Below are 27,630 nucleotides of genomic sequence, written 5' to 3' on the forward strand. Positions count from 1 at the left end.
AAAACCTCCTGCAGTTCTATTGCAGTCTTGTGATGTCCCCCTGCAAAACAAACAAAAAACAAAAACCTACCACTAAATGAGCTTTTCACAGGTACTGAAATTATTGCTCTGTTGTGAAAGTAGAATAGATGACTAGACAACTGATTGGACATGAGGGAAAAAGAGAAGTTTAGCATGATTCTTAGGGTATAACAGTTTGTGTCTAGAAGGAGGGTGGTATTTTCAACAGAATTAGGCAAGTTTGGAGGAGGGATGGGTTTAGGAATGAGGATAATTAGTTCAGTTTTGGACTTGTTGAGTTTGAGATAAAGATTGTTATGCCAAAATTGTTTTGTAAAACTTAAAGTGCTATATAGATGTGTTATTATTTACAATTATCCCCACTCTGCTACATTTTCATTTTTTAATTATAAAGTAATGAATCTTAAATGGAGGAATTTTGGACATCAGTGGAAGATTTCTGTTTGGGAGGTATTTTTGGATATGTGTCTCATTTAATTATGTGATGTTCATTTTTGAACAGGCACTTTATTATCATACTTTTCTTTGGTCAACACTAAAATTTGTTGTGGGAGTGTAGAGGGGGCATTTTTGGGTAGAAGAATCATTTCATCTCCCATCAAATTGTGCAATATGTCATTTGGATAGGGCATTTGTTAGGAAGACATGGGTTTAAATACTGTCTCAGACACAATATTTGTATGACTTTGGGCAAATTATTCAAAATCATTGTGCCTCAGTTTCTTTATTTATGAAATGAGGAGCTTGGACTTGATAACCTCTAAGTTTCTTTTGAGGTCTAAATTGATGATCCTATTATCCTTTATGGGATGCCAATCCTGATAAATATTGAACCAAAGTGTATTTGGATATATAAAAGTGATACTTCGTGCCCTTAAGGAGTTGATGTGTCAGTGGAGAAGTCAACACATTGAAAAGAGAGTGATGCAGAACAGTATACATCAAATACTTTCTTTATAGCTTTGTATCCCCAACTAGCACACTGTCTTTAATATGACCACTAAGGTACTTAATACATTGTTGTTGTTCCTCCTTTGTTTTTGAAAAGAACCAATAGCACCATGGGGTTGATGAAATGACTTGTGCATTAATTGGATTTAAGTGAGGCAAAGTTGCACAAAGTCTTCAGCCTCCCTATCTCTTCCAGAGTCATTGAAGCCCAATGTCAACACAAAAGTTAAGAAGATTGGTGATGGCTCAGGATGCAGTGGATGACCTTGGTATCTTCAGTGTCTGACCAAGTTCTAAGCATTCAACAACACCTGTTTCAGCCACCTTCTTGGCTGTTGGAATAATTTTTTTTCTCATCTGCCCATTGTACAGGGGGAAGTATTCACAGCATGGTGTAGACATTCCCCTAACTCACGATGGGTTTAAGGCCCATTGGTTACCTTCAACCTTGTTTAGCCTGTGTGCTGAAATGGTGTTACTGGGGTGTGTCTGCTGTGCATGTTACAGCTTCTTGGAGCTACAGGTGAGAATTGGCTGACAGGTGGACACCAAAGGTAGATGAATGGCCCTGAAAAGGGTTTGGCAAGCCCTTACACCAGAAGTGCTGGTACTCCCTGAATACCCCATACACTCCTCTTAATAAATTACTTTTTGAATGAATGAAAGCATTAAAAGATGTTTAAATCAAATCTGGCTTTCCTTGTTCCCAGTGTATTTGACCCTCTTCTTGTTGCTTTTCAGTAGTGACCTTTCAGAAAATGTAAATGAATTCAAATGAGGGTATTGGAGCAAAAGAGAATAAATCTGAGCATGAATCAAATCAATCAATTCATAAAAGCTTATTAGGTGCCTACTATGTGCCAGGCATTGTGCTCATCACTGGAAATACAAATACAAAAAGGAGACAGTTCTTGCCTTAAAGGAGTTTATGTTCAATTAGGAGAAATACGACATGTTCACATCTAAGTAATAATGACATCTCTTCAAAATAGATTTGCAATGAGAGGGGAGGGGTGACACTAACAATTAGGAGATTCAGGAAAGGATTCTAGAAAGAGGTGGCATTGGAGCTAAGCCTTGAAAAGAGATAGAAGCTACACAAAGCAGGGAGGTAAAGAGGGAGAATATTTCAGAAATTTGGGGATAGCTCATAAAAGGAACTGAGGCAGAATATTGAATTTAGTTTATAGGAAAGAGCAGGTGGGAGAATTTGGTTGAAGTGTAGAATACATAAGAGAAAGTGATATGTAATGAACCTGAAAAAAATTTCTGAAGCCAGACTATGAAGGCCTTTAAATAACAAATGGAAGAATTTATATTTTGTACTAAAATAAAGAAATTTGGATCCATTAAAGCTTCTTGAGTAGAGGAAAGATGTGGTCTGACTTGTTCTTTAGGAAAATCATTATGGGAGATCATAATATAAATAGAGAGAGGCTGAATTTGGAATCTCAAGGCTTAGATTCAAATCCCTTTCTGCTATCTATAGATGTGAATTTCAGCAAGTCTTTCAGTGCCTTGGTTTCCTTATCTGTAAAATGAGTAGATTGTATAAGATGAGGTCCCCTCTGGTTCTGACATTTTATAATTCCATGGTCAATTCTATAGTGAATAGATCTATTCATCTAGGTTGCAAAGTGAATACATTAGAAAATAAACACAAAAGCTCAGATTTTTTTGATTATGAATCGAATATTTTATCTTCTACATCAGTGGTTCTTAACCTAGGGCATATATATTACCAAATGACTCATATATAGGTTTTTGGGGGGGTTGTGAACTTTTTTCTTAATATTTTGATAACTGTTTCAATATAATAGTTTTATGCATTTAAAATATTATTCTAATAAGGGGTGCAGAAGCTTTACCAGTCTGACAAAGGGGTCCACGACACACAAAGAGTTCAAGAATCCCTGCTCTAGACCTTTTGGAGTTAGTGTACCTGGGTATGAATCCTGCTTCTGACCCTAAGTACCTGTGTGACCTTGGGCAAACCCCTCTAAGTATCCTTTCCCTTTTCAGTAAATAAGAGGGACAGATGTGTTATCCTCTCAGTTCCTTTCTAGGTCAATACCTGTGATCTTCTGGTCTCTTGAATCTATAAAAATGCCTGTTCTTGGTTAGATTAATCTTGAATCTTATAACCTGGTGATCTTTGTACCACATGTTCATCTTCTGTTCTAGATGTGAAACAATAAAGTTGATCTGAACATTAATATGAACATTAATACTAGAGAAAACAACTTAGTACAGGATACTGGAACAACAATTACTATTTGCTATTAAATCTATCAGAAGGGTAGAAAAAAGACCCCTCAGTCATTATTGAATTTGCTTTTGAATTGAAGTTGCTAAGAGGAACAGCCTTCACACCTGAGCTGCAGTTCAGGTTTTCTCTCAATTAAACTCATGCTTGTCTAAAGTAATGAGGATTTGGAGGACAAGAGCAGAACACACACTAATGAAATCCCCTGCAATCCAAGGGTATGAGGCAGAAAGTGTTTCAAGGAAGGAATCACACAATCTGTTTTTAAAATTCTCTAATAAGCAAACATTTAAAACCTCATTGTACATCAGATGTGGAACCCAAAATGAATAATAAAAATCAAGGACTTTTAAAGGCCGCAGCCTAGATGCAGGCCATGCAGAAAGTAGGTTGAAATATATTTTTTAATTAAAATCTGAAAATTCTATAAGGTTTTGAGTCTGATGTAAACATAGCTTTGTTGACACACTCTCTCTGATTATTATTTTGCCTAGTTATATTTATAAATTAGACTATTTTAAAGGACTGTCCAATTGTTTATCTCAGGGCAGACTCCCTATTATGTATGATCCCATAAACCCAGAGTATTTAAAATCAATTTATTTCAAAAATATTTAATAAAATACCTCCTATGAGCCAAGCATGGTGGTGCTTACCTTTAGTCCCTATTACTCCTAGAGATACTGAAGCTGGTGGGTACCTTAAATTTCGGAAGTCTGAACTGCAATAAGGTTCAAGTTGACTGGGTGTCCCTACAAAATCTGGCACAAATAAGGTGATCCTCTCCCCTTCCTGCCACCCAGAGGAAGGTTGCCAGGCTGCTTAAAGAGGGACAAACTGTCCCAGGTTGGAAAATTGAAGCAGGTTAAAACTTTTGTGGAAATCGGTATTAGAATTGGGGCCATGACTGAATTCCAATTTGGGTAAGGGTGGTGTAGTCATTGTCATCATCATCATCACTTGCTACTTCCTAGTGGTCAAAGAACAGGAATTCTTAACTTTTCTTGTGTCATGGACACTTTGACAGGTCAGTGAGCCCTTTAAACACCTTTTTATAATATATGTATGCACATACACATATATGTAATAAAACACATAGATTTACAGAGGAAACCAAATCTCTTAAATGTAGTTATAACTTTAGAAAATCCAAGTATTCCAGTTTAAGAAATCCTTGCTTTGGAGTAACAGAACCCATTTGCTATAAAATGAGTTGCTATGTGGACTAGTAGGGTATTTTACCTGGAATCAGGACAACCTGGGTTTAGATCTCAGTTCTGACATTGACTATGTGACCACAGTAGTCAAGTCACTTTACCTCTATGTGTCAATTTTCTTATATACAAATTGGAACCATAATAATCGTAGTATCTAATTCACAGCATTGTAAATTGTCAATGACATAATACATGGGGAAAAAACTGTGTAAACTTTAGAATGCTGTTATCTGTGTACATCATTATTGAGTTAGTAGCATCTTGCAACAAACTTTATTTTGACATTGATCAGAAGGACCATTAGATGTGGGTTGTGTGTAGATTAATTATAGACTTTATTGTGGTCTTGAGTTTGCTACCCAACAACATGTCATTTATACAACAGTATAATACAATGTATCCCAAAAGTCTTAATGCAGTGGGTATTTTCTCTGCAAGGTATATTCTTATAGAGTTGTGTATGTAGGGGTAAAATGACTTGTCCAAGGTCACATGGTTAGATTTTCCTAACTCTGAAGATGAGTCTCTGTCCATACTTCCTCTTACTGTGCCATACTGAATGACTTAACCAACAAGGATTTATTAAGCAGTGACACAAGCTTAATAAATTCTTGCTGAGTGATACATTAATTAATTCCTACCCTTGGAAAACTACAGAGGGTTGGTGAAAGTGACTTTTCCTTTCTGTAATCCAGCCTTGCTTCCTCCCTAGAGGTATTTTGGGGGGATGATTGGGGCAGTAAACAGACTTCTTTGTCACTCAATCTAGCCTTCCCTTATACTATCCATCAATCACCAGATTTGTTCTTCATTTAGTTCCTCACTCTACTTTTAGTTCAGTCATTCATAGATCTTAGTTCATAACTTCAGAACATCTTCGGGATGCTTTGATTCTCATCCCTGCCTCTACCTCCTGCTGAGAGCCCAACTAAGCCCTGTATCTAAATAAGAAAAAAACCCACACTTAATTTCTAATTCTACCAAGATGCCTTATTCCCTCTAGGTATGAATCTGCACAGAATATATAGGCTGTAACTATAAAGTAATAATAATAGTAACTCATATTCTTAGGTGTTCTATCCTTTATAATGTCATTTCCTTACAACAACCCTGTTATGTAGAAAGTGCAACTTTATGAGAGTGATTTTTTCTTAAGCAAGGATGCCAGGATATATGCATACAAATGAGTATTGTTTCCTTCAAGATTTGAAATATTGGGAAAAAATTATTCAGTTATTCCAACAGCTTCAAATATTTATTGACTTTCACTTTTGTGGTTTGGTAAATAGAGTGCTAGACTGGGAATAAAAGAGACTTGGGTTCTAATCCTGTCTCAGAGCATTACTATGTGACCTTAGGTAAGTCACTTAAATTTTTTGTGCCTCAGTTTTCTCATTTGTAAGATGAATGGATTGGACTTGATGATCTCTCAGGTTCCTTTTAGCTCTAAATATATGATCCCAATTTCTACTAGGACTTGTTCTTTTCTCTGAATTGCTTCAGCGATGGTAATTTTTTTTTTTTCTTTGAAGATGGATTTTATCTGGGCAAAGAGCTAAATAAAATCTGGTAATTTTATAATAATGGCTTATACTGGTTTAACACTTTACAGTAACAGAGTGTTTATATTTCAACTCATTTACTTCATCCACACATCATCTCTTAAAGGAAGAGAGGGTAAGTAGTTTGATTCCCCTTTTATAGGGGAATAAACTGATAAAGAGGTTAAATGACTTGGCCAAGGTCATATATCTAGTAAATGATGGAACTGTGACTTCAATCCATGATTGCTATTTCTAAGCTATAAGCATCTTGCACTTCACTATATTAATCCCATTTTTTGAGGGTGGTGGAGAGTCCATCAGTCAGCTAAAAAGCATTTATTGAACACTGTAAGCTGGCATTGCATTATACACAGTTTTTGCCCTAAAGGAGTTCATATTCTAGTGGGAAATACAACCTATTTGTGTAATTCAAACCATCAAACATTTTTTTCACTTTATTTGTTAATTAGTTTACTTTTGAGAGGCAATCAGGGTTAAGTGACTTGCCCAGGGTCACACAGCTACTAAATGTCAGGTGTCTGACACTGGATTTGAACTTAGGTCCTCCTGACTCTAGGCCCCATGCTCTATCCACTGCACCACCTAGAGGCCCATCAAACATTTATTAATCATTTGCTGTGCACCAAGGACAGGGCATATTCTGGGGATACAAAGAAAAGTGAAAAGGAGGTGGAGGCAAGATGGTAGAGTAGCAGAAATCAAAGCAGCAAGCCCTATCCCTTCTCTCTCAACAAAAGAAACAAACAAACAAAAAAGCAAACTTCCTCTAAAGTGATCCAGAAAATGTACTGGACCAAATTCTGTTGGGAAAATCAAAGAAGTTATAGTGAGCCATTTACCCAGCCCACATCTACATGGAAGATAGAGAGCTCTTCAGATATGGAAGGATGAGCTCTGATCAGAAGTAGATGCAGAGGGAGACTTTCTGGGGCAGAGCAAAGATGGCAGAGTAGAGAAAGCACTATGGACTAGCTTACTCAGAATTCCCCATCCAAACAACTTCAAAATAACACTTCAAATCAAATTCTGGAGTGGCAAAACCAACAGACATTCAGGGTGAGTCATTGTTGCAGTCCAGGACGACGATGGAAGTCAGAAGTAGAGATCTGTGACACAGGGTGGATGCTGGCTTGGAGCCCATGTGGATGCACACTAATGGTTGGATTTGGTGGTGGTGAAAGCAATAGCCATAGCTTTGAGAGTTCACAAGTCAGAGAGGATAAGGGGATCAGACAAATGCTCAGAAAGAGATTACAGGTGCTAGGATTGGGTGCAGAACCCGCGACTGTTTGGCAACTCCATTGCCTGTACACACTTCCAGGTCACTTCCAAGGACAGAGAGGAGCCCTTGGTCATGAGGGAGCAAGGGCTCTGAAGAGCACTATTAATTGAGGCTGCAAGGGATCAGGGGCCCTTCCTGGCTAAGGTCTAGAGCCCAGAGCAAGAGAGCAGTAAGCAAACCTCTCCCAAGATCATATCACCTTGGAAGTACCTTAAACTTCCAAACCCTCAAAACTTGCTCTGAAAACAGCAATACAAAAATTCCTGAAGCTTGAGACAGTGCCCTTTCCCTACAGTACCCGCCCCCATGCTGGGAACAGAACCCAACTTTAATATAATGTTTAAAGTTAAGAAATAGGCTGGAGAAATGAATAAACAATAACAGCAAAAGAATCTGAACATACAAAAGCTTCTATTGTGACAGGGAAGATTAAGACACAAACTCAAAAAAAGACAATGATGTTAAAATAACTACAAGCAAAGCCTCAAAGGAAAAAAAAAGTGAATTAGACACAATAAGAATTTCTGGAAGAGCTAAAAATGATTTTCAAAAATCAAATAAAAGAGGCAGAGAAAAAATTGGGTAAATAAATGAGAGAGGGGAAAGAAAATTATGAAAAAACAATTAACAGCTTGGTAAAAGAGGCACAAAAAATACTGAAGAAAATAACTCCTTAAAAAGCAGAACTGGCCAAATGGAAAAGTAGGTACAAAATCTCACTGAAGAAAATAATTCCTTAAAAATTAAATTGGACAGGTGGAAGCTAATGACTCCATGAGACATCAAGAAACAATAAAACAAAGTTAAAAGAAAGAGTGGGTACAGAGAACTCCAGGACCCATTGAGGTTCTGGGGAAGGACAAAGTTCCAAATCCATACTGGGGCACATCAAATATCACTTTTGCCAATTCTGAATCTCAAATTCAGAGCAGAGTGAGAAGAGGACATCTGCTCAGATCTGGTTTAGATACAAACCCAGACCAAGTACTTGCAGAGATCAGACCAGGAAAACAGCAGTTTGGATATTTCAGGAGTACTGAAAGTGTACAGATGCCCATTATGAGCTCTACTTAAGATCTTGGAATAGCACAACACTCAATACCCCACAGAAAGCAGCCCACACCTTCCCTACAGAAGTACACAGAGCCTGGCCTTAACATCAAGTCTGAAATCAAGAAGTAGACTGGAAAAATGAGCAAACATAAAAAAAAAATCCCACCATAAAAAGATGTTATGGTGACAAGGACACTCAAGATACAAACCCAGAGGAAGAGAATGGCTTCAACATCTACAAACAAAGTATCAAAGAAAAATACAGGGTAGGCACAAATTTAACTAGAATCTCTGAAAGATATTAAGCAAGAGTTTAAAAAGGAGTGAGGAATATTTTTGTCAATGAAATGAGAACAGTAGATGAAAAGAATTAGAGAAGAAATGAGAACTATGCACTTGGCACTGAAAGTATAAAATCTTGTGGACCAAATAGAAGCAAATGATTCCATAAAATGCAAAGACTGGAAAAATAAGGGGGAAAACCCTAAAGTATCTCATTGAAAAAATGTCAAGGAGGAAAAAATGAACTAATGAACTGCTTGATTTCTATAACCAAAACAAGAGCCTAGACATCATATTTCAAAAAGTCTTAAAAGTACCCAGTTCTCTCAGAATCAAATGGCAAAGTGCAAACAGACAGAATCCACTGGTCACTTCTTGAAAGAAAACCCCAAATGGAAACCCCAGGAACACTATATATACTAAAAATCCAGACCTTCCTGCTCAAAGAAAAAAATTGCATACAGTTAGAAATAAAGAATTTAAACACCAAGGATCTTACACATTATTTATCAGTCATAACTATAAAGGAGCAGAGAGCTTGAAATATGATATTCTTACAATCAAGAATGCCTTACCCAGGAAAACTGCGTATAATACTACAAGAGAAAATATAGACTTTTAATGTAATAGAAGATTTCCAACTATTCCTTGTGAAAAGATCAAAGCTATCTCAAAACTTTGAAGGTCTAACACAGGAGTTAAGAGAAACATAAAAAGGTAAATATGAATCAACAGTGTTAAAGGACTAAACAAGGATATACTGCTTACAATATAATACTGGGAGATCAAATATTTGTCTCTATGCAACTTGATTGTCCTCAGGAGTCATAGAGGGAGTCTAATTAGGCAGAAGGCCTGGGAGTGATTCTGTTATATGTTGATCTTAAAACAAGAATGGAAAGAAAGAGAAAGAGGAACACACTGGAGGGCGAAAGTGAAAGGAAGGTTGAAGTAAATTTTCTCACATAATCAGAGTGCGCAATTGACATCCATGCAAACAAGTAGGAGGGGTTGAGGGAGTGACCTACACTTGAACCTCACTCTCATCTGTCAAAGTTAAAGGAGGGAAGAATGCACACATACAGATACATAGTTGGGCACAAAAAAAATCATCTCACTTAACATGGAAATAGGAGGGAGAAGGGGGAATTGACGGATGGGTAGATTAAGGGAGGGATTAGTTTTAAGCAAAAACAGAACAAAACTTTGATATAAGGATATTATAAAATAAAAAATATTTATAGCTTTTTGGAGGTGGCAAAGAATTGGGAATCATTGGTGAGTGCCCATAAATTAGTAGTGTATGGTTGAATAAGTTACAGCATATAAATATGATGGGATACTATTATGCTATACCAAATGATAAAAGGAATGGTTTCAGAGAAAGTTGTTAAGACTTAAATGAGCTGATATAAGGTGAATTGAACAGATCCAAAAGAACAATTTATACAATGACAGCAATATGGTAAAGACAAATAACTTGAAAAAAAAATTGAGAACTCTCATCAGTGTAATCACCAACTATGATTCCAGAGGACTCATGATCAATCATACTGTCTATCTCCTGAAGGACTCAGAGTACAGAATGACATATCTATCTATCTATCTATCTACCTATCTATCTATCTGCCTATCTGTCTGTCTGTCTCTTTCTATCTCTCTGTATACACACATACATAGAATATAGATAAAGATAAATAGATATATACATACATATACATCTCTCTCTCTCTCTCTGTCATAGAGGCATCCTTGAATGAAAGGAAGGTGCTCACATGGTGGTCAGAAGAAGCGATACAAGGACATTCTCAAGGTCTCTCTAAAGAACTTTGGAGTTGATTGCATGACATGGGAGATGCTGGCAAAGGACTGCCCAGAATGGCATGATCACATCAAAGAAGACACTGTGCTCTATGAGCTAAGCAGAATTTTATTTATTTCCTTCATTTTTAAAAGAAGCGTGTCTTTTGTTATTCAAAACCCTTACAGCATTTTGTTCTTAGTGAATAATCAAGTAGTAACAAATAGTTTCTTTCTTCCTTCCTCCTTCTTTCCTTCCTTCCTTCCTTTCTTCCTTCCTTCCTTCCTTCCTTCCTTCCTTCTTTCCTTCCTTCCTTCCTTCCTTCCTTCCTTCCTTCCTTCCTTCCTTCCTTCCTTCCTTCCTTCTTTCGTTCTTTCCCTCCCTCCGACTAATAAGCATTGCAATTCTCTCTTTCAATTTCATGGTATTCAGTGAGATTGGAGATAGAATACTAGTCAGCATTACTCGATTCCTAAAGGCTGTTAGTAGGTCATGTTGATGTTGTACTTCTCACACCATCTCTATCTTAATGTGCTATGCTGAGCATGATGACACGGAAATGGGAACAACAGCAGAGACCTCAAGACAGCAATGAAATTGTTTTTATTGTTATGGCTTATGGTGGTTACTGATTGTATAAGGTTGATGCATTTAATAATGCAATTAGTGATTTCTGTGGATAGATAGATTTAAGTATGCAAAGATAAGCATGTTAATTTCTAATAAGAAAAAACTATCGGCAAAAAGAGATTAGAATGTAAAGATGTAAGTGATGGAACAGTTTAAAATATTTAATTAGAGTGTAAATGAGATTATCAACTCCATAAAGAAATCTTAATTAAAAAACAACATTCTCCTAATCTTACAAGAAACTTATCTTCCTGAACCAGGGAATTGAACTCTGAGAACTAAATATATGGTGAAATTGCCCAGCCCTCTACTAATTTAAAAGGAAAAAGAGAAAAAAGGCATGATTAATGATTTACTGAAGATGGAACTTTGCTTTCTAGTAAAATAAAAGCAATGAAGATAAGGATGGAGGAAATATTAGAAAATGCATGAGATGAACACTGCCATATTCATTATTTAGCACTCATGAAAATAATGATCAAGTACAGTCACAACCCCCTAACCATATCCTTCATCTGGTATTGCACTTTTAAGGGTTGCTCTGAAATGGCAAGCATTTTATTTATTGAGTCGTGAACCAAAAAAAAAAAAAGTCATGCCATATGAAAATGATACCACAAAGAAACAACTTTAGATTATGTTTTCAGAGACTTGTCAGAAGTGCGAATCACTGAAATGCAGATGGAACTATAGCATGTTGAAAAAAAAAGATCTTTTTAAATGGTTTGTTGCTTTTCTTCTCATTAAAAAAAAAAAAAAGAAAAAGAAACAACCCCATCCACAGATTCATCCAGGAGGGCAAACCTTTTTAAATATCCTTTGACATAACCTACCTAGTTTGCTACTATGTAAAAAAGAATAAAAAACCCTGTAAAATGTATCTTCAAGCGTCAGAGATTAAATCATTTTGCCTTGCAACTCCAGGAGAGAGGATAGATGAGAAATGATAGGAAAGTATTTAGGGAGATGAATGGGAATGGAAGCATCTTAGTATTTCTCTCTAGGATGCAGTGGAGTGAGGTTTAGAGTGAAGATACTAAATCTTTCTACCATAAAAAATAAAGAAAAATCAAGAGTTCAATTTCTTTCCTGGAAAAAAGAGACCATTCCCCTAGTCAGATTCTGCCTGGAAATCATTCAAAATTGAAAATAAATGAACTTGAGGAATGAAAGATAATTGAAGGGAGTTAAACGCACAGGCCAAGTGACCAACAAATGATGTAGACAGAATATTCCCCGAATGGAGGAAATGTGGCATTGAAATGCAAATTATTTAAGAAAATCAGGAAAATAAAACGTATTAGTAAGGGAAATATTACATGTATGTATACGAACACATACATACATATACATTATTCAAAGGGCAAAAAGCCTATGAGGAGCCATTTTGCATATAATAAAGCTGTCAATATTTTTTTCTTATTTCAATGCTTCAAAAGATTTATGATTTCACTGGCTGGGTTACTCTGTCCACCAAATCTCTCAACATCCTTTATAAAAATATTTTATAGTTACTTTACAAAATTCTAGAGTCGGAAGGGCTCTCAGTAGCCAATCTGTTCAAACTCATAACTGCAAAAGAATCCCTTCTACAAAATACCCAGAGATTGGACATCTTGCCTTTGGTTGAAGACCTCTAATGACAGGAAACCTATACAGCCCATTCCACTTTTGTGCAGTTGTAATTGTTAGGAAGATTTTCCTGACAGCCTTGAGTGTAGGGATGATATTTTTTGCATTTTGTATTCCTAGGACTTAGCATAGTGCATTGCTTATAGTAAGTGCTTAATAAATGCTCTTTGGCTGACTGTTGAATGACTAATTGATATTAAACCTAAACTTGCCTCTTTATAATTTCTTATCATTGCATTAGCTCCTGCCCTTTGGGCTAAAAAAGGTCAAGTCTAATTGACAAATCTTCACCTACTTGACACTGGCTAGCATATCTTCTTTACATCTTCTCCACACCAAATGACTCCCAGTGCCTTTGACAAATCTTCAAGTTGATCTCACCATCATCTCTAATCAGTCAGTCCACTTCATCTATCTCACTATAGGTGGTTTAATGGTCCAGTACTTTACTTAGAGTCAGGAAGACATGAGTTCATATACTTCCTCAATCATTCACTAGCTGTGGGATCCTGGGTAAGTCACTTAGCCTCAGTTTTTGCCTCTCTACAATGACATAATAATAGGATCTAGCTCACAGGTTTATCAGAAGGATTGAATGAGATAGCATGTGTGAAATGCTTGGCAAAACTTGAAGTATGATATAAACATTGTTGTCATTGTTGCTATCCCCCCCCCTTTTTTTTAAGTGACAACTTCTTCTATACTCACTGTTTGTCCTTATCATGACCTGCAGGTCCTTCCTCCCTCAGTGATCTCTCAGGTTTTTACTTCTGTTCTGCTTTTACTACCTCCTAGTCTTTACCTTATAGTTAACAATTTCATCTATACACTGTACTCTGTACCAGAATCTCTTATCCCTTTGTCCCATCACTTTTCTTGTCATGTCAACCCCCAACCATGAACCCTACTGGAGGAAGTCAGATAACTGTGTTGATTGGGTCCACTATAAATTTATACTGACTAATTTCTAGGGAGCCTGTAATATAACAAGGCCATTCTTTTACTTTACTCAAATTGATTTTTTATTGAACTTGTCACAACAGCTTTTCTAAAACTTTTTCTTTCTCTTCCAAGTTCCCATACACTTTTCTTCCCTTCCTCACAGCAAATTGTCATTTTTAATACTTTATTGACAGAATAAAGACCATTTTCTGGGTCCTTTAACTTCTCTATTCTACATCTCAAAACCTATTGACATCATGCTTCATCTTCTCTTTTGGTCCAATCCCTGATGAAGAGGTTGCCCTTTTTCCCAGCAAGACCAAGCCCACCTGCGCTCTAGATCAATTTCCTCCTGCAGTTTGTTCTCACAATTATCCATTATCCTTTTGCCCCTTCTTTAATGATCCATCTTCCCTTGTCTACTGTTTTCTTCCTTACTGCCTACAAATATGCTCATCTCCCCATCCTTAAAAAATATCCCATTGACCTTGCCACTATCTGAAACCTCTGTTTCCTTCTCTAGACAAATTCCTAGAAATGTCTCCACTTCCTCTCCTCTTGCTCACTTCTAAAATCTTTATAATAATGCTTTTGAAGCCATCACTCAAATGAAACTTCTCTTTTCAAGGTTACACATGATCTTGGGTAGCACAGGCAACTGGTGGTGCAGTAGGTAGAGCTGAGTTCAAATCTAGCCTCAGATACTTACTAACAATGTGACCCTGAGGAAGTCACTTAACCCCTGCCTCAGTTTATTCAACTGTAAACTGAGAATGATAATAACACCCCCCTCACAGGGTTGTTGTAAAAATTAAATGACATAACATTTATAAAAGCACTTAGCACAGACCCTGGCACATAGTAAGTGCTACATAAATGATTATTTCCTCCTCTCCCCTCATTTCTTGTGGCCATCCTGTCGTCAGTTGTCATCTTTTTGGCCTCCATGTGTAACATTTGCTACTGTTGACAATCCCCTCCTCCTGGATACTTTCCTCTCTGAATTTTCATGACCTGGGTCTCTCTTCGTTCTAATCTTCCCTAGTACAATACGTGGTCCATTAGTAAGTACTTGTTGATTGATGGGTTATCTGGCTGCTTCTTCTTAGTCTTCCTTGCTGGAGCTTCACACATGGCCCATCTCCTATGTATGAGTGTCCTCCAGGCTTTTTCCTGGGCCTTCTTTCTCTATTAAATCTTCAAAAGATTCGTGATTTTACTGTCTGGATAACTGTGTTCACCAAAGCTACTTTATGGAATTCCAGAGATGGAAGGGATCTCAGTAGCCACTCTGTTCAACTCATAACTGCAAAAGAATCCCTTCTACAAAATACCCAGGGGCGGCCATCTTGCCTTTGGGCAAAGACCTCTAATGACAGTAAACCTAGCGACCACACTATAGGGACCACCCTAGTTTTGCTATCCATTTTCTACATGAGACCATGCTTTTGACCTCTCTTTCTAGTGCCATTCTATCATCTAGAATTATATTGCATTTATCATGTATAATATTTGTAATGATTATTTGTCTCGCCACCAGTGCAATGTCCTTTGAAAGTAGAGAATATTTCTTTGATATCTTTTTATCTTTCTCACCTAAAACAGTGATCAACACAAAGTGCTTAAAAATGACTTTAAATGAAAGAATGAATGCAGTGTAGAAAGGCCTTTATACCATCCTGAGCACTTTTTTGAGCACTCTTCAATTTTTTGATTTATTTCCTCAAATCTGGTGACCAGAACAGAATTATGTATTTTGGCAAGTTAAAGATGCAATGGAAGCCAAGTAGTACGGTGAGAATATTAAACTTAGAGTCAGGAAGACATAAGTCTCATAACTCTTTGACATGAGTTCAAGACTGCCTCATATTTTTCCAAGAGAGGTGAAGCTGGGCAAATCACTTGATCTCTCTCTACTTCAATTGCCTCATCTGTAAAATGGGAATAATAATAAAGCCTACCTCCCAGGGTTGTTGTAAAGATCAAATGAGATAAAATGAAGAGTGATTTGCAAACCTTAAAATACTATATAAACACTAGCTTAGATGCATACATTACCAGAAAATGAAGCCAAACATCCAGGGTCAGAGGCATGATTTGAACAGCTCAAGTTGTACATTGGTTCTTCCAAATGCTGAAAGAACAAGAGGAAGGTCTCTTGTGGGTTTAGCAGATCTCTTAAAGAGTTCTCTTAAAGAATTGCATAGGATGAAAAGGGTGGAGAAAGGAAACAATCTGCATATGGAATGAGTCCCCATTCATATGCTTTCAGAGAATCAAAGCATCAGAATAAAATCATCAATAATTTAATATCTGTGATTGACTGTAGACTTTTTATTTTTCATACAATTAATTGACTAATTCATGCATTTAAAATTTAAATAATTTCTCTTGATTTAGAAATCCATTGAATAAATAATCAAATAGCTTACCCAACTTTGGAGAAGAAGGGAGGAGAGGGTGTTTAGATTTTAGATTCTGTTTTGGGACATGGCCAGAATTAAGAAAAACTGTCATTAATTTCCATGTAATGTATTCTCATTGGAGATTGAATCCCAGGCAACAAATTCTCAAACCTCAAAGATCTCTTTTGAATATGTTCTACTAAGTGACCCACTGCACAGGAAAAGGAAGCTAGTATGAGCTTGCTTGTTAAAGGTATACTTATAGTCAAATGTTACTTTGAAAAAGTGACATAAAAATAACAAAAAAAAAAAATTCTAGGGAAATAATGACCACATTACCTGGCTGGGTTGGTACTTGGATGGAAGCCATCTGATAATGAGCTCTACTCTAGGATTGATCTGCTCAGCTCATGTCAGAGGTGGTTGATGTTACACCAAGCCTTTAACTTGGGTAAGTATGAGTTCCTGCTTTAAAAACTAGGACAGGACACACCAAGCTTCAATTTAAAGTAATAGGTAAGCACTGGGTTATCAGATGTTTTTGCAAGGATGATAATAAATAGAAAACAACGTGGTGTGTTCATCTCTTTGTGGGATGCCAAACAAGATTGCCTGTTATCCTTGTTACATTACTGTAGGAAGTCTTCACTTTTAATGTATAAGTTTACATAGATACATTTTTCAGAAATCACTTGTCCAAGCAAATCCCACAGTTACGTATTGTCTGGGGCCATTGTTAACACTTGTCAGCTTCTAAGGCCTAGAGGTTATGAGGAATAAATAAGATCTTAAAAACATTCTGTGATGGCAAGTATTATGTAAACGTGAAAGACAACGGAATATAAGATTTAAATGGCAATCAGACCAATTCTCACTCTTCAGCACAGCAGCAAGGACCTTGGAATGACCATAGAGGGGAAACTTCTTTCTGTCCTATACTCTTCTCTTCTTAGCTATTTTCAACTATGTTTGCCAAAGAATGGAGTGATACTTAAAATTTAGCCAGGAGTTCTTAACCTTTTTGTATGTGTTATGAACTGATTTGTCGGTCTAGAAAAACCTTTAGAACCCTTCTCAGTATAGTGTTTTTAAATGCATAAAATAAAATAGATAAGGTTACAAACTAAACCCATTATATTGAAATATAATTAACAACATATATTTTAGAAGTTTATGAACCCCATGTTAAAAACCCTTGTTTTAGGACATATGTTCTCATTTAGAACGTATTAAAGAAAATCATGCCAAGAAGGTAGCATGGTATAGTGGATAGAAATCTGATCACAAAGTCAGGAAGATATGGGTTGAAGTTCTAATTCTGTTACATATTATCTATGTGACTCAGGGCTTGATGAAAGCACAGGTTCAGACAGAAAAAAATGAAAGAAAAAGAAAGGAAGAAAGGAAATAAGATAGGAAGGGAAGAAGAAAAGAAGAAAGGAAGGAAATAAAAACCCTGCTTCTTTTGTTGTTGTAAAGAAGTTTTGGATAAGCATGTGTGTATTTGTGTTCTGTTGTGTGGTATGGTATGGTGTTTTGTGTGTGTGTGTATATTGTTTGAGTTCCTGTTATCAACAATTTACATGACTTATAAGTACTAATAAGATCCTAATAGCCTGGAATAATAAAGATCACCACCAACACCAAGTGCCAACCAACTAAGGAAATAAATCCTGCAGCAGTGAAGCATCCTGAGGGGGAGATAATAAACAGCGGAGGGGTCAATCCATTGCCACTACCTTATCTACCACCTCCATTCAGAACTCACCACTGATTAGGATAGCTCAAGTCTCTGGACCAAATAGCCACAGGAATATGTGCATATACATATACGTATATGTATGTATATAGTTGTTGTATCAGATGGCTATTCCAAAATTCTCATCCTTACTTGTGGATGAGCCCTTTGTTAGGGCCTGAATCCTGTGCACAGTATAAAAATAGATATAAGCACTATTTCAATATCTCCTGGTTGATTGAGAGTGGTATGATAGTATTCCAGTCTCCTTCCTCATGGACACTTTGAACTCTAAATTTATCTCATGACTTTTTTAATGAAAATAAAATCTGGGCCTAAATTATTCAATATTATTTCTTAGGAGGCATAAAATATCATCATCTTGTTGTCTAATTAGAATGGATAAATTTATTTATTTCAAAATGAGACTGGGAAAATATTTTTTCTAACAAATATAAATTTGGAATATCACCTTAATGTGCAAGATTTTGTGAAAATGGCAGATTGGAAAAAGGAAATTGTGATGGTGTTAGATTCCCAACCAGAACTATAGAGTAACCAATGAGTTATTTTAATAAAAATAAAAGGAATTAGCTAAATGATTTAGAAGAGAAATAACGAGGAGGGATATGTAATTCTGCATTGAGTTTGGTGTTTGTATATGTTTTCATTGCTTCTGACCCTACTCTCTCCTGCTTCTCTTTTTACTTAACTTCTACTTTTCAGTATGTTTTGCTAGTTTGACATCCAGATAATACCCCTTGACTATTGCTGATTCCCTAGTTCTCTTCTATACCCTTTGCTCTTCTTCCTCTGTATTCTCTCTGGATGACCTCATCAGCTTTCATGGATTTATTTATCATTTCTATGCAAATGACTCTCAGATCTAGCTATCTAGCGCCTATCTCTCCCCTGAACTTCATTTTTGCTTCACCAATTGTCTGTTGGATGTCCTGGAGACATCTCAAACTTAACATGTCCAAAATAGGGCATGTCATTCCTCACTCCCAACCCCAACCTTTCCATCTTCCAAACTTCCCGATTTCTGGAAAACCATTTTTTTCCTAATCTCCCAGGTTTGTAACCTTGGCATTAAAATTGATTCTTCTCTCTCTTACCGCGTATATCCAATCAGTTCTTTAAAAAATCTATCCATTTCTACCACCCTCATGACATCTTTGTCAAACAGACCTTAGGTCAGTCTTTATCACCTCTGGCATAGATTATTGCTAATTGGTCTCCCTTCCTCAAGTTTCATCCCACTTCAGTCCATCCTCCTTATTGCTTCCAAAATGATTTTCCTTAAGTGCAGATCTGACCATGTCATTCATTCAACAAATACTTATTAAGGGTTTACTATGTGTCATACACTATGCTAAGTAAAAAATGGTCCCTGCTGTAAAAGTTGTAAAGAAGTTCCAACTATAATGAAGGAAGCAACATACAAATAACTGTACCTGTAAGATATATGCAGTATAAATGAAGGTGACCTCAGAAGGAAGGAATTAGGTATGGGGATCGGTGGAGAGGAAGACCAGGTGTAGGCTCCTATAGATGTTGGGATTTGAGCCAAGTCTTGAAATAAGACAGGTAAGACATTGAGGTAGAAGTGAGGAAGGAGAACATTCTAGGCATGGACAGTCAGTCAAAAGGCATTCAATCAGGATATGGAGGGGGGTGGTCATGTGTAAGGATCAGTAAAAATGGAATATTATGAAGGGAGTCAAGTGTAAGAAGATTGGAAAGATCCAGATAGTAAAGGTATATAAAAATCAAACAGAAGTGTGTTTCAATCTGCATTCAGACTCTTTCTTTGGAGGTATTCTCTGAAGGTTTCATCACGAGTGCTTGGGAATTGTCTTAGATAATTATATTGCTGAGAATAGCTAAGCCATTTACAGTTGATTATTGTATAATGTTGTTACTGTGTATAATGTTCTCCTGGTTCTGCTCATTTAATTTTTCATCAGTTCATGTAAATCTTTCCAGGTTTTTTGAAAGCATCCTGTTTGTCATCTCTTATATTATAATAGTATTCCATCAGAAACATATACCACAACTTGTTCAGCCATTCCTCAATTGATGGACATGCCTTCAATCCCTACTTCTTTTCTACTACAAAACAGCTTCTATAAATATTTTTGTACATATAAATCCTTTTCCTTTTTTTTTAATGTCTCTGGGATATAGACCTAGTAATAATATAACTGGGTTAAGGGGTATGCACAGTTTTATAGCCCTTTGGTCATAGTTTCAAATTGTTCTCCAGAATGGTTAGATCAGTTCCTAACTCTACCAAAACTGTATTAGTGTCCCAATTTGCTCACATGCCTTCCAATGTTTGTCATTTTTCTTTTGTGTCATATTAGACAATCAGATAGGTATGAGGTAGTACCTCAGAGTTGTTTAATTTGCATTTCTCTAGTTAGTAATTTAGAGCATTTTTATATGACTATAGATAGCTTTGATTTCTTAGTCTGAAAACTGTCCATTCACATCCTTTGACCATCTATCAGTTGGGTTACTGATTAAATTTGAATTGAATCAAAAGAGCCATCTTTTTTTTTTTTGTTGTTATTTTTGTACTGCCCTCCACCAACAAAGGTCTCAACCCCTGTACCCTTTAGTTGATGGTTTTCAAGAGTTGCTGGTGTCAGAAAAGAGTGCATAACTTGGTGGCAAACCTTTTGGTAATAGCTGATTGAAAATCTGACTGTTTCTCAGTGTTCTAATATATGAATCTGTCATAATTTAGTTCTTGCTGATGCTGGCTCATAGACTCACAGTCACAATGACCTGCTGTCATTGGACCTGTATAGACTCAGAAAATCCTTCCAATTTGGTTGGAATTGACCACATAGGCTTTCCAGTTGTTAGCTTTTGAGAAACAGGAGGTCTCCTTGGAAGGATAAGACTCTGAACTAGAATGTTAATGAAGGTTGGTGTTTGAATATCAGTGAGAAAACCACGATCTTCTGAAGGGAAAAGGGTGAAATAATGCAAAGCAAACTTTAATCCTCCAACTTCTTATAATTTTGATTAAACATATCTTTAACTCTTTCTTCTAGTGTTTCCACACAGCTCATATCCACCAGATCACTATCAAAACTGAATCACTAGCTTTAAATGTAAAGCTTTAAATGTAAAATTATTATTTGATCCCCAGTAAACTGTAAGGTCTTTGAATGCAAGGGCAATTCCTTTTTATTTTTGTCTTTGTAACCCCAGTACCTAGGACAACTGCCTTAAACCTTGTAGCACTTACATGTTTGTCAAATTGACACAGATCATAGCAAAACAACAAAGGCACATTCAAAAAGGCCAAATGCACTGTGGCAGCAACAGACTAGCAAATAACCTCTTTTAGCATAATGCAACATTAATCATATCAAACAGATAGATAAATGAATTCATACCTTGCCTCATCTGTTTATTTGTCAGTGATCATAGTTGGCTTGGTTTCATTAACTTGAGCTGCTTTTGATGGAAGGCTAGGGTGATCTGGAGGAAGTTCTCTAGTACATTATTAATCTCCCCACATCTTTATTGTGGTGCCAACACTGTTTAGCCCATTCTGAATTCATCATGTCGCCTTGTTTAGCATTGACAGCTGTTCTGGCTTTTGTGGCCACTTTTTTCCTCCTTGCCTCAAAGGGCATTCAGCAGCTGCTGCTATTGCTAAAGCTGAACAGAGACCAGCTTGTAGAAGGTGCCTTAAGGGCTGAGAAATTGTCACTTTCTCCTTTGTCATAGTGTCTCACCTTCAGGGTGTGGTTAGTTTCTATTCTCATTAGGATCAGGAGCCTGGGGACTATTCTTTGACCTGGAAACCTACTTTAGTTTCTTTATTTGATTAGCTAGATCATTCATTACCTGTTTCTCAGGGTGGAAGATAGGGTACTGCTTAATAATTCTTTAGTGTTATTTTTTTTCTGAGGTAAAACTTGGAATTTTCAGGGGATGTTTTGTTATTCTTTCTCTCCTAATATTCCAAAGGAACCCCCTGAAAATATTGTCTTTGTTGCCATATCAATATCTTCTCTAAGTCCAAGCAAGGAATTTGTCAGCAGGCACACAATTAAAGCAAGGTCACAAGCACCTTGAAGTGATCATGGTGAATCAAGGAGTACCTGATATCTTTGAACCCATAATAATGATTTATTTTATAATTCAATAGAAATCAACTATATACATTGGAGTTTTCATGCTTCTCAGATTTTTTTTTCTTGTATTGATTTCCGGTGTTGGAATCCTGTTTTATTGAAGAGATCCTCCCTATGAATTTTGAAATGTCAATCGAGTTTACCCTAGCATCATTCCCCATCACTGAATTGCATTCAATTAAATCCAACACGCTAGAGAAGATAAGAAAAGGGAAGCTTTCTGAGTAAGATAAAAAAGTAATACAGGCTAGGAAATTTTCATTTCTTTTGACTATCTTGAGGGTTAACCCAAATGATGTACAGTAAAATGATGGCTGCTTAGACATGTATTTTCAAAAATCTTTTGGAACTGGCTGAATATCATTCACACTTCTGGTCCAGTTGCACTGAAATATTTATTTTTGTCAAAATGTATGATTCAAAGTTTGGTAACACTTTCCTGGGAAACAGTTGTCAGTCATCATTTTTTACTGGTTCTGAGACCATTATCATATTTTTTATTACAGATCTCTGAAAGAAGTATGGTATATGGTCACTGGCAACGGTATAAATTTGAGGTGGACAGGTATTAGAAATTTACAAATTCACTCTTTTCAATGAGAAGAGAAAAATGGCCTTATCTCTTTCCAGGCTATCAATATTAATAAAAGAATGACCATCTAAAGAATGACGGGGAGTCTTGAAACCATATAGGATCATAGTTCAAGAGCCAGAAGGTAGCTCAGAGGCTTTCTAGTAAAATTGTCTTATTTTATAGATAAGGAAACGAGTAACCATAGAGAATAAGTGACTCGCTCAAGATTATATAGGGAGTAAGTACAAGATCTGGGATGTGAACCCAGGTATTCTTACTCCAGACTCTGTATTCTTTTTACTGTACCTTGCTACATCCTTATAATATGAAAGAATTGGGTCATTCAACCTAGAGAAGACTAAGGGAGACATGATAATCACCTTCTAATATCTGAAGGGTTTTCAGAATTGAAGGAACAGATTTTTTTCCATCATTCACAAAATATGTTTAAATTCCTATAACTCCCAAAGCAATATGCTTGATAATAGAATACTAGGGAAAAACAAACAAACAAACAAAAAACCCCTCACAACAACACTCTGTATCCTAAGGAGAATTTTATTCTACTGGTTTATATGTGACTATACCACTGAGTTTGTGATTTCACTGATGTGGTTGTTTACTCCAAAGATATTGACTATAATCTATCCCTGCCTCTTCTTGCCTATGTACTCACATGTCCTCCATTTTCTATTTCAATGCCTTTTTATAGCTTGTTCTCCCTGCTTTCCCCTCTTCCCATGTATGGAATGGACTTCTTCCTTACCTCCACTTCTTAATATCCCTAATTTCCCTCAATGCTCAGCTCAAGGGGAGGCTCTAATGTAAAGCTTTTCCTGATTCCCCTAACTGGTAGTTCCTCCTCTTTCCAAATTATATTGTGTTTATGGAATGTAAGCTCTTTGATAGTAGGTATTCTTTGATTTTTTTTTATTTGTATCTTCTCTGTCTAGCCCAGGGACTGATACAAAATTGATGTTTACTAGATTCTTGTTTACTCATGAATTGTTGAATACATCCTCTCATAAATTCCCCATAGGGGGTCCTTCCGACATATTCAAGGTTTTTCTGGTAGGTTTTTTTTTTTAATTGTATAGCTATCATTGGATCATACATCATATATTTTGGTTTTCTCCAGCTCTTGCTCCATGAACAACCCATCATTTCATCCCTACCCAATCATACATTTTTTTCTGCTAGTTTCACTTATATTGAGACTGTCAAGATGGACAAGCTTCACCTCCTCCAGTAACTGTGCTCTGTGGACAGGCATCTCACATTTAGAGAACTGGCAGCAAAATCTATGTTTATAGATTTTCTAAAATCTGTGTTTTTAGTACCCTCTGATCTACTTTCAACCATTCTTTGTTTCATGGGTTACTATGACCAAATAAATCATCACCAAATGGCAGGTATACTGTTGATAAGGCTCTCTGTCCCAAGACAATTGGTCCCCTAGAAAACAGAGATGATTTATTTTGTTGGAACCATGCTTGAAAGATTTCTTTTTGCTTTAAAAATGTTTCTTCTTTATTATGAACTTAGTCAACATAATCAAACACAAAGATTTCAATATAAAGAGAATAAGAAGTAATTGCCTGTGAACATCTCTTACATATAGTTTGTTTTTAAAGTACATATTATTTAAGCATGATAATTATAAAATTACTGTGTCACCTTCCAAACTTCATTTTTTAATTTTCTGGATATTTGAAAATGTTTTATTAATTACTTTATTTCATTTTCCCACCTCTTTATTCCTTCACACTAGCTTGCTCACTCTCACTGAGCTCCTCCCCTTTGTAACAAATATATCAAGTTAAGCAAAAAAAAAATCAACATATTAGCTCATGCTTCATCACTAATCTGTTACTTTTCTGTTAAAAGGAAGGAATCATGCTTCATCTTCAGTCTTGTAAAGGCATCATTGGTCCTTTTGCTAATCAGAATTCTGAAGTTTCCTTTTTATTACAGGGATCATCATATAAATTATTCTCTTTGTTCTACTAATTTTATTTTACATTAATCAGTTCATATATCCTATACCTAATTTCTGTGAATCTGTCATCTTCATTATTTCTCACAGGAAAATATTCAATTACATTCATGTGCCACAATTTGTTTATCCATTCTCTAGTTGATGGATACCTGCTATGTTTCTAGTTTTTTTCTTAGAAAAAATTGCTGATATGGGTATATATACACGTACCCATTACACAAATATACATTCATACACATATATATGATATATGCTACACACATATATGTGTATATGTGTGTATCTATCTCTATCTCTATCTATCTATATCTAATATCCCTTGTCTAGAAGGGCCAATCATATAGAACTTTCACCTCATTGGTAGAAACTGATTACTCAGTGCCCCTCATCTGTATGGGGCGGGGCAGAATTGATGACAGCTGGTGAGAAGAGAAATCTAGGCTTTTCTAGTTTTGAGAGAAGATACACTATTCCAAACTCTCTTCAGATTGCTAGAGGGAGATAAACTCTGGAAAGAAGCTGGCGTGTAGAGAAGCTGATAGGATTTATCATATCTGTATCCTTAGCATACTTCCATTGAAGTTTTGGGGAATTTTCCCCTGGGTAAGATATCATAGCCACTCTTTTGACTGACCCAAGTTATCTTGCTCCCAACTGAAGAATTTATTAACTCTGTATTGGTGGGTATATTTTCTTCTATCTATAGCTTTTCTGATTTCTGTTTTTCTATTGACTTAGATAAATAGATTTATTTCCTTTTTGCTATGTCTGTTCATTGTGAAACTGGCCTTGGATATAGAGCTTGAGGCCCTACTTTTTCCATTAAGAAATAGCTATTGGGGGCAGCTAGGTGGTGCAGTGGATAGAGCACTGGCCTTGAAGTCAGGAGGACCTGAGTTCAAATCTGGCCTCAGACACATAACACTTACTAGCTGTGTGACCCTGGGCGAGTCACTTAACTCCATTGCCTAACCAAAAAAAAAAAAAAAAGAAATAGCTATCAGGAAGTTAGTTTGAATCTAAAAAAAAATCCTTTAGACTAATAATATTTACGGGAACAATTAGATCCAATTCTAGCCAAGCATCACCTCTCTCTGGTCTCAACCCCTTCTTTTCTCTCCTGGCATGAATCAAAGTTTGCCTTGGAGAAGGATGGGGAAGGAGATGATAGAAATGTCTATCCTTTCCTCCCTGTGAGCCACCTCTAGAAAGATCTATATGGGCATATAGACCTATGTGGGCAAAATAATACAGAAGCCTCCATGCCAAATAAATATACACATATAAGTATATGTATGTATGTATACATGCATGTGTGTATATATATATATGTATATATTCCAAAAATGCTTTATTTCTATAGTATTTTAAGATTTACAAAGCATTTTCTTCATAGCCCTGAGGGAAACATGTAAGCTGGAGCATCCTAGATTCACATACTACCTGAACACTTTTCAGTGAGCATTAAAGTGGCACAGTGGAATGGATAGACCTCTGGGACTGGATTTAGGAAGATCTGAGTTAAAATCCAGCATCAGACATTTACTAGCTGTGGGACTTTAGGCAAGTCACTTAACCTGTGTTTGCCTAAGTTCCCTCCACTACAAAAGGGGGATAATAACAGCACCTACTTCTCAAGATTATTGTGAAGATTTAATGAGTTAATATTTGTTAAAGTGTTTAGCACAATGCCTGGCACATTGTAGGCACTGTAGTGCCTGGTTTATCCTGTAAATTAGAAGAGTTTAAGCTACTGACCAAAAGGGTTCAAGTTTTACCACTGATAAACCAGGCATTACCTCCTCCTCCTCCTTCTCCTATTTGTTGTAATAGTGTGTCCAAACAAAAAGTCACGTAATTTCTGAGCCTCAGTATCTTCATCTGTAAAATGGAGATAATTATTTTATTGTAGTACCTACAGCAAGTGGTCATTATATAAATCAAATTAAATAACATTTTAAAGGGTTTTACAAACTTTCAAAAAACTGTGCAAATTTTACTTATTATGTCTCCCAATACAATATAAACTCTGTGGAGTAGGAAGAATTCTTTGTTTTAACTTTATATTACCAAAGCCTAATACAGAGCCTTGTCCATAATAGGAGTTCAATAAATATCTGCAAGATTGGATTGGAAACAAAGAGCAAAAGTGTTGCTTATCCACATTTTATAGCTCAGGCTCAGCCTCAGTTAAATGACTTGTGCAGAGTCACACGGTCAGCAAGTGTTGGATGCAGAAATCATGCCAGTGTCTTCTGACTATAAGATCAACCACTACCACTGAAACTCTCTAGGATACAATTCCAAGCCTAAAGATACTAAAGTCCAGGTGAAGAGGGGAAAAGCATTTATTAAGTACCTACTATGCTGAGTCCATGAGCTTTAATATATATATTTTGTGTATATATATATATGTATATACAGACACATGTATATATACATACATGCATATATACATATATACGCATAAACATGTTTATACATATACACACACACACATAGATAGGTAACTATATTTCAATGTAATTATTTTCTCATATATATTTTATTTTATGGATCTGAAAATAATATCCCAAGTAGAGATTCAGAGGCTTCACCAGACTGCTAATAAAGGTAAGGAACAAAAGTAGGCTCCATGAGAAACATGGCTTTTGAACTGACCTCATAGGTCAGAGGAGCAGTTCAAACAATTCTACTCTCCATCTCTAGGACATGCTCCATCACTTTCTTGATCCAAACATTTGGACATGTCATTATAGTCATGATTGCCTGGAAAGAAGTGTATTTGAAAAGCATAAAAGTGACATAAGGCTGGCTATGCTGACCTTCCTAAACCCATAAATACTCATGGAATGTATTTGATTTGTCAAGGAAATAAGAAGGCACTAGTGACAATAAGATTGGTACAAAAGCCTGCTGTTGTTGTTGTTTTTGTTATTGTTGTTCCAACTTGGAGATAAGGGAAAGTGGTTATTTAGAGAGTTGCCCTGGGGTTATCAAATCATCATTAAATTATTTTGGCTAGGTGGTATAGTAGACAGAGTGCTGAACTTGTAGTCAGGAAACCTGATTTTGAATCCTGTCTCAGATGGGCAAGTCACTTAAACTT

This window comes from Vombatus ursinus, unplaced genomic scaffold (genome assembly GCF_900497805.2).
Source record: "Vombatus ursinus unplaced genomic scaffold, bare-nosed wombat genome assembly UNPS02011613.1, whole genome shotgun sequence".
Taxonomy (NCBI): Eukaryota; Metazoa; Chordata; class Mammalia; order Diprotodontia; family Vombatidae; genus Vombatus; species Vombatus ursinus.